Raw genomic sequence first — 9500 nt, 5'->3', positions numbered from 1 at the left:
TAAAGGCAGTTGATGGTATTGCTTATTTTATGGGGACCAATTCCCTTCGTTTTACAGATAAGGAAAGTGCACCCTTGAGAGACTACAAATGACTTCTATAGGACAACACTAGGGAATAGTAGGATTGTATTTCAAATTCAGATTCTTTCTACTCTACAGAATGGATATCAAGCTCAAAAAGGAACATATCCCTGCCTGCTTCATTATTGATTTAGAAAACAAATTAACATTGTGTTGCATTATATTTATTTATTTTGTTAAACATTACATTTTAAACTAAAAATGACACTTGCTCTACAATACAGCTAGAGATGTGAGGCTGGAAGTTAGGTAAAAGGTTCCTTGTCCTGAGAGTCCATTACCACTCTGTCCAGAGCTGGGTAACTTATTTCACCCTAGGTCCCCCTGGAGACATGGTTGTTAGCTCTTAAGTTTTTCAAAGGTTTAGTTGGTTGGTTATTTTTAGCAGTGATGTTATCCTTGTATAAAAATTGTTCTCCAGATCCTGCTCACTTTATTCTGTGACATCATATTATCCAACATTCTTTGAAGTATTTTTTCAAAATTTCAAATGCAAGCAAATAACAGAATGAGAATGCTATGTTATGGTCCACACTCTGTTCCCACGATTCTCTCTCTGGGTGTAGATGACTCTTCATTACTGAACAATTAGAATTGGTTTGAATCATCTCATTGTTGAAGAGAGCCACGTCCATCAGAATTAATCATTGTATAATCTTGTTGTGTATAATAATTTCACTCAGCATCAGTTCATGTAAGTCTCTCCAGGCCTTTCTGATATTATCCTGCTGGTCATTTCTTACAGAACAATAATATTCCATAGCATTCATATGCCATAATTTATTCAGCTATTCTCTAATTGATGGGCATACATTCAGTTTCCAGTTTCTTGCCACTACAAAAAGGGCTGCCACAAACATTCTTGCACATACAAGTCCCTTTCCCTCTTTTAAATTCTCTTTGGGGTTTAAGCCCAATAGAAACAGTACTGGATCAAAGGGTTTGTACAGTTTGATAACTTTTTGAGCATAGTTCCAAACTGCTCTCCAGAATGGATTCGTTCACAACTCCACCAACAATGCATCAGTGTCCCAGTTTTCCCGCATCCCTTCCAACATTCATCATTATCTTCCTGTCATCTTAGTCAATCTGACAACTGTGTAGTAGTATCTCAGTTGTCTTAATTTGTATTTCTCTGATCAATAGTGATTTGGAGTACCTTTTTAAATGACTACAAATTTCAATTTCTTCATCTGAAAATTGTTCATATCCTTTGACCATTTATCAATTGGAGAATGGTTTAATTTCTTATAAATTTGAGTCAATTCTATATTTTGGAAATGAGGCCTTTATCAGAATATTTGACTGTAAAAATGTTTTCCAAGTTTATTTGCTTCCCTTCTAATCTTGTCTGCATTTTTTGTACAAAGCTTTTGTCCAGAAACTTTTTAACTTAATGTAATCAAAATCATCTATTTTGTGATCAATAATGGTCTCTATTTCTTTGGTCACAAATTCCATCCTCCTCCACAAATCAGAGGTAAACTATCCTGTGTTCTTCTAATTTGTTTATAATATCATTGTCTATGTCTAGATCATGAACCCATTTCGACCTAATCTTGGTATACAGTGTTAGGTGTGGGTCTGTGCCTACTTTCTGCCATAGTAGTTTCTAGTTTTCCCAACAGTTTTTGTCAGTGAATTCTTATCCCAATATCTGGGGTCTTGGGGTTTGTCAAATGCCAAGATTGCTATAGTTATTGACTATTTTGTCCTGTGAACCTAACCTATTCCACTGATCAGCTACTCTCTTTCTTAGCTAGTACCAAATGGTTTTGATGACTGCTGCTTTATAATATAGTTTTAGGTCTGGCACAGCTAGGCCACATTCATTTGCTTTTTTCCCCCATTAATTCCTTTGAAATTCTTCACCTTTTGTTTTTCCAGATGAATTTTGTTATTTTTTCTAGTTCAGTAAAATAGTTTCTTGGGAGTTTGGTTGGTATATAAATTGATAAATAAATAGATTCACTAGACCTATCTAAAAGCACTTGATATTTTTCCAGTTGCTTAGATCTGACTTCATTTGTGTGGAAAGTGTTTTGTAGTTTTGCTCATGTAGTTCCTGGCTTTCTCTTGGCAGATAGATTCCCAAATATTTTATACTATATACTATACATTTATTTAAAATGGAATTTGTCTTTGTATCTCTTGCTGTTGGATTTTGTTAGTGATGTATAAGAATGCTGATGATTTATGTACTACTTTACATTCTAGTGCTTCTTGGTCCTCCCTGATTTTATTACCCTGTCCAGGATTAGGAAGTTTTGCTAGTAGCTATACCCTCTCCTGTATTATCCTCTCTCTCTTTACTACTCTATCCCTACTGGTTTTCCTGTGTTGTATTTTTGTATTTCTACACCAAAATTTGCTTGTATTTAACTTTTCTTTTTTCATTTCAGATAAAGATAAAATCTGAGAAAAAAGATAAACCTTTTTTTAGATCTTATCTTCTAATTTTTTTAAACTCCTTTGTTCATTTCAGATAAAGATCAGAGAAAAAAATAAACTTTTAAAAAGGGTTTATGTCCTCTAATTTCTCCTTTTTTAAGGAAAGATAACTCTTTGTTCATTTCAGTTAAAGATAAGAATCTGATTGAGGACTCTACTCACCCATCCCTTCTTCCATTTTTGTATATTCTTTTGCTTATTCCAGTTACAGAAGTTACAAGTGATAGCTTCTTCTTTCCCATGCAGGAATCCCTTCACTACTATGTATTCTCACTTTTCTGCCTTCTCTAAGCCCTCAGAACAGAACTCCCACCCAAGAGTAGGGCTCCTTTGAAACTTTGAAGTTCAGAGCCCTGGATCCTCAGGGGCCAATAGAAGAGACCTATACATCTTCCTTGTTGAGTATCATCTTATGATGGTTTCTGGTTAATCTGAACAGACCATTGCAACTTCCTGTGGTTTTCTGGGTTCCTACCCTAGGGATTTCTCACCAGAAATCTTTGCTCTTCCTGTTTCAGGACACAAACTCTTATAGGCTAAATGTGCCTGAGATCTGATCTCACTATTTTTCATTTTGCTGGAGTAGACCACAGCCCATGGGCTACTGGCTAATTTTTTGTGCAGTTCTAAAATGAAAGGTTATATTTGAATGGAATAATTGTACATGAGAACTCTGCAATCCTGCTGCAGCCATCTTGGCAGATTAGACTTACAAACAGAACTCATTTCGCATTTGTCTATGTGATAAATAACCATGAACTCTCCTATCCTGCTACCACCTCATGGTTAAGTGGCTAGCCTTGCCAGAAGCACAGAGGCCATTTGGTAATAACTAGCCTCTGTATTGCCCTTCTCTGAGTCGAGAAGTACCTAACACTAGAGCCAATGGGATGCTTCAGCCTCAGAAATGAAATAAAATGAGATACTAAGCAGTTAATGAAAGCAACTTTGCTTAACTATTGTAGGGAAATATTTAAGGAGAACACAGCATTCATTTAATTGGATGCAGTCTCCTTGCCTATTCAGGCTGTATTAGTCCACTGACCAGAGTCTTAAGAGCTGTTGACTCCTCATGCACTAGATTTTTGTATTTAGTTCATCAAGTAAGATTCATCAGTTCCATAAATCCTAAGACAAATCTTAAAAACATAATTTCAATACCCTTTAAAAAATTTAGCCTACACTCAATAGGATGGGTTATTGCTCTTACCATGGGAGGGGGAGATAGGAGGTGAGTTGATGGGATAAATATTCGAACACCTGTGTCTCTTGTGGAAAAAGTTTCTTTGAAAATCAACAGGATGATTAGAGAAATGCAAATTAAAATAACTCTTAGGTACCACTTCCTACATCGATCTTGGAGATGTGGGAAAATTGGAGCATTAATGTATTGTTGGTGGAGTTACAAACTGATCCAACCATTCTGGAAAGTAATTTGAAACTGCCCAAAAGGGTATAAAACTGCATAGCCTTTGATCTAGTGATACTACTGCTAGACCTGTATCCCAAAGAGATCATAGGAAAAGGGAAAAGAATCTATTTATACAAAATATATATATTGATAGAATTCTTGTAGTGTCAAAGAATTAGAAATTGAGAGGATTCCTTTCAATTGGGGAACAGCTGAACAAATGATATATGAATAATAGGAAATGATGAGCAGGTTGATTTCAGAAAAAAACTGAAAAGATTTGCATGAACTGATGCTTATTGAAGTAAGCAGAACCAGGAGAACATTGTACATAGTAATAGCAACTTTGTGTGATGATCAGCTATAATAGACTTAGCTCTTCTCAGCAATGCAATGATCTAAGACGATTCCAATAGACTTGTGATGGAAAATGCTGACTACATCCAGAAAAAGAAACTGAATTCAGAAAAAGAACTATGAAGTCTGAATGTAGATTGAAGCGTACTATTTTTACTTTTTTCTTCCTTGGTTTTTTGTTTTGGGGGGATTTTTTGCTGAGGCACTTGGGATTAAGTGACTTGCCTAGGGTCCACAGCCAGGAATTGTTAAGTGTCTAAGGTCAGATTTGAACTCAGGTCCTGACTTCAGGGCTAATGCTCTAACCACTGCGCCACCTAGTTTCCCCTTTTCCTTGTTTTTTTTTTTTTTTTTTTCCCTTTTTTCTTTCATACTATTATTAATGTAGAAATATGTTTAAAAAAAAAGAAAAGAAAAAAACCAATAGGAATTAGAAAAACCTACAAGGATGACCTGTCCCTGCTAAATCCTCTTTTTTAAAATTAAATTAAAAATTTTCAATGAGCTAAAATTTATTTTCTCTCTTTTGTTTTTCTCCCCACTATAAAAAGAAAAACGAAACCTATGACAAATATGTATAGTCAAGCAAAACAAATTCCTGTTTTGTCTGTTTCTTAAAATATGTATCATTCTATTCCCTAAGTCTATCACCCCTCTCTCAGGAGGTAGATAGCATGCTTAATCATCAAACCTCTGGAATCATTGTTGGTCCTTGTGTTGATGAGACTTCTTACTTCTTTCAAAGGACAAATGTCTTTACACTGTTGTTCTTTCTCCTAAACCATACTGACAGTGTAGAGAAAAGATACTAGAGGAAATGTCAGGTTGCCTGTGTTCTAGTCCCACCCAACATTGCAGAGATGTCCCTGAAAATATGAGTGTAGGTCCATTTTTGTAGAATAAATGTAGCAGGACTATTTCCCCTTCTCCTATTCCACTTATCCCCAATATTTCACTTAACAGACTGCAGTTGGGATTTCTTTACAATGCCCCAGAAACTTCTTCTTCCTACAGGATCACTCCAGCCTGAAATTCACACTTTGGAAGAGCCCTTTGCCATTGTATCCTTACCTTCTGGTCGTAGGGCTTTCCTAGAACTTCCATTTTAGAGTGCCAAGGCTAGCCATGTCCTCATTTCTCAGCAAGCTGCTCTTGGGACTTCTCTGCCATGACCCCATGCTGGATGCCTTCTTCCCTTCCCATCATTTTAGCTTCTTTTGTCTTGTTCTTTTGTGGAGGAAAGAAGGGAACGTGTATTTGTATCCTTAGTGCTTCACACAGTACCGTCACTATGCTTATTACCACTTACTATTACCTTAGCAAGCAGCATTTATTAATGTCTATTATAACAAAGGTTTGCTAAAATTTGTAGAGAGGAGAGTGCTTGGCTCCATGCTTCCCCATCCCTTTATATCAAAGCATGCTGGCTAGCTTGAGTAAATCTCCTTCTGTTGTCTCAGGGATTTGAGAAATAACTGAAAAGGATATGTTTTGTTAAGCTTTGGGACTGGTAGAAAGTAGTCATTTAGATGGGAGACACTCTGACATGGTGCCTAAAAGAAAAATATCTCTGGCTTTGAAATCATGATGCTTTAGTCAGATAGGAGTAGTTTAAACCTGTTTGGTGATGAAGTAGGAATTATAAGGTGGGAATCCATCTGGGCAAATTTCTTTGAATTATGAGATCAGAGGGAGCTTAGGTTCAAGAGAGAATTCATGTGGAGATTGTCCTTTTTCCAGTCTGCCCTAGAAATGTGATGAAGAGAAGTATTTCTCTTGCTCAGACAGACAAACTGTAGCATCTTCTCAGCAATACTGGGCCAGGGCCCTGACAGAGAAAGGTTTCTCTCTGTCAAAAGGCTGAGGATTCTTCTGGGGTTAACCAGTGGAGTAACATCATTTCCAGGAAGCTTTCCAGACTCTCAAAAAGATTTCGAACTGTCTGGGAGATATTTCAATGGGGTGTGGGAAAGCTGGGGAAGCTGATGCCATCTGCTGGTTGGTTCCTGCAGAACTGCAGCACTAGAACCCTTATTCTAGGAATTAAATCAGAGAGTCCCAGACGATCTATGTTTCATCTTAAGTCGTCATGCTTCAACTTCTCTCTACCCTTGTGATACCCATTTTCCCATTCCTGGACCTTCTATTCTGAAAAAAAGGGAAGATCAACCGTCCTTTACTCTCCAGACCACCTCCATGTTCCCACATGAGTACTTTTCCCTGCTCCCTCCACACACTTCATTTCAATTTTCTGCTTTTCAGAATGTTTAGACCAATTCACATCTTTTCTAAAAGTATGTGTACAGGGCTTGTCCTTCTACAGCTCCTCCAACAATTGTTAATTTCCTTTTTGTTATCTTTGTCAAACTAATGGATAAGAAGTGGAACTCAGAGTAGCATTGATTAGTATGACTTATGATTACGAATAGTATAATTTGGAGCATTTTCCTATATGGTTGTTAATTGCTTACATTTTTTTTTGAAAACAGTTTATTCATAATAGGCAACTAGGTGTTTTGGTAGATAGCGTTATGCCTTCATCATGCTAAGAAGTAGGTATAGTGATTGTTGGCTAGTTCTGGGGTCAGAATATATTGATACATATAACCCACAGGAACAAAATCTTTTTTGAGGTTTTCAATAATTTTTAAGAGTATAAAGGGATTCTGAAGCCAAAAAGTTTGAAAATTAATGTCCTAGATCACACCATTTTTTGCACTCCTGATAACTCAGATCTCTACACATAATCTTAACTTTTTAAACAGATTTCAAAATGCTTTTACTTTGGTGATTACTATTGACATTTTTAAGGTATTTAAGGATATATTAAAATAAATTTGGAAGATGTGGAGAAAGGGTGCAATTTATATGGTCAAAAGGATAAACACTTATGAAAGGATATAAAAGGAAATTGATTCCCTGATGTTAGATCCTGAAATTCAAGGGGAGAACAACTGATAGTTCGTTTTAACAAATTCTTATTAATGTACTGGGTGTATACCACCCAACACAAGAAATGAATCAATCCCTCATCTTAAATAGATTATATTCTACTGATAGAATATAGTGTATATTCAAGTTACATAAGAATGCAGAAAATGCTAGTATAGTGAGAGAAAGTTGATCTAGAGACTCCTGATCATTTAATTTCCCTCAAGCCTAAATGATGAAATCACAGGAGCTCAAGGGTCAGATAGTTGGCAATGAGGTGATAAGGTCTTTTTTTTTTTAATTTATTTTTTTTTAATTTAATAGCCTTTTATTTACAGGTTATATGTATGAGTAACTTTACAGCATTGACAATTGCCAAACCTCTTGTTCCAATTTCTCACCCCTTAACCCCCACCCCCTCCCCCAGATGGCAGGATGACCAGTATCTGTTAAATATATTAAAATATAAATTAGATACACAATAAGTATACATGACCAAACCGTTATTTTGCTGTACAAAAGAATCAGACTCTGAAATATTGTACAATTAGCTTGTGAAGGAAATCAAAAATGCAGGTGGGCATAAATATAGGGATTGGGAATTCAATGTAATGGTTTTAGTCCTCACCCAGAGTTCTTTCTCTGGGCATAGCTGGTTCAGTTCATTACTGCTCCATTGGAAATGATTTGGTTGATCTCGTTGCTGAGGATGGCCAGGTCCATCAGAATTGATCCTTATATAGTATTGTTGTTGAAGTATATAATGATCTCCTGGTCCTGCTCATTTCACTCAGCATCAGTTCATGTAAGTCTCTCCAGGCCTTTCTGAAATCATCCTGTTGGTCATTTTTTACAGAATAGTAATATTCCATAATATTCATATACCACATTTTATTCAGCCATTCTCCAACTGATGAGCATCCACTCAATTTCCAGTTTCTAGCCACTACAAAAAGGCCTGCCACAAACATTCGTGCACATACAGGTCCCTTTCCCTTCTTTATGATCTCTTTGGGATATAAGCCCAGTAGTAACACTGCTGGATCAAAGGGTATGCACAGTTTGATAACTTTTTGAGCATAGTTCCAAACTACTCTCCAGAATGGTTGGATTCGTTCACAACTCCACCAACAATGAATCAATGTCCCAGTTTTCCGCATCCCTCCAACAATCATCATTATTTTTCCTGTCATCTTAGCCAATCTGACAGGTGTGTAGTGGTATCTTAGAGTTGTCTTAATTTGCATTTCTCTGATTAATAATGACTTGGAGCATCTTTTCATATGACTAGAAATAGTTTCAATTTCTTCATCTGAGAATTGTCTGTTCATATCCTTTGACCATTTTTCAATTGGAGAATGGCTTGATTTTTTATAAATTAGAGTTAATTCTCCATATATTTTGGAAATGAGGCCTTTATCAGAACCTTTGACTGTAAAAACATTTTCCCAGTTTATTGCTTCCCTTCTAATCTTTTCTGCATTAATTTTGTTTGTACAAAAACTTTTCAGTTTGGTATAGTCGAAATTTTCTATTTTGTCATCAGTAATGTTCTCTAGGTCTTCTTTGGTCATCAAGTCCTTCCCCTTCCACAGGTCTGAGAGGTAAACTATCCTGTGTTCCTCTAATTTATTAATAATTTCATTCTTTATGCCTAGATCATGAACCCATTTTGACCTTATCTTGGTGTATGGTGTTAAGTGTGGATCAATGCCTAGTTTCTGCCATATTAGTTTCCAATTTTCCCAGCAATTTTTATCAAACAGTAAGTTCTTATCCCAAAAGCTGGGGTTTTTGGGTTTGTCAAAGACTAGGTTGCTATAGTTGTTGACTATTTTGTCCCTTGAATCTAAACTATTCCACTGATCAACTAATCTATTCCTTAGCCAATACCAAATGGTTTTGGTAACTGCTGCTCTATAATATAATTTTAGATCTGGTACAGCTAAGCCAAGGTGATAAGGTCTTAAACAACGGACAAAGAAATGACTTTTTTTGTTTTCACTTTATCAGACATGAAAAAATTCTTGAGTCAAGCTTGATGACATTATGGGGCTTTTGGCAGCAGAAGGATCCCTATATCCTTGATGGTTTTTGAAAAAGAAAGACACTCTCCAGGCAAAAGTTAATGCAGGAGATGTCCCTGAAGAATTTGATCTCTGGAGGAAATAAGGAAGAACCATTTAGTTCTTGAGAGAAAACAACTCCTTTTTTTTTTTTTTTTTTTTGAGAGATGGAAGACTTTTTTTTCCTCTCTTCTCCCTTTCTC

Source organism: Sarcophilus harrisii, chromosome 3 (genome assembly GCF_902635505.1).
Source record: "Sarcophilus harrisii chromosome 3, mSarHar1.11, whole genome shotgun sequence".
Classification (NCBI taxonomy): domain Eukaryota; kingdom Metazoa; phylum Chordata; class Mammalia; order Dasyuromorphia; family Dasyuridae; genus Sarcophilus; species Sarcophilus harrisii.
Note: the sequence above shows the minus strand (reverse complement) of the source record.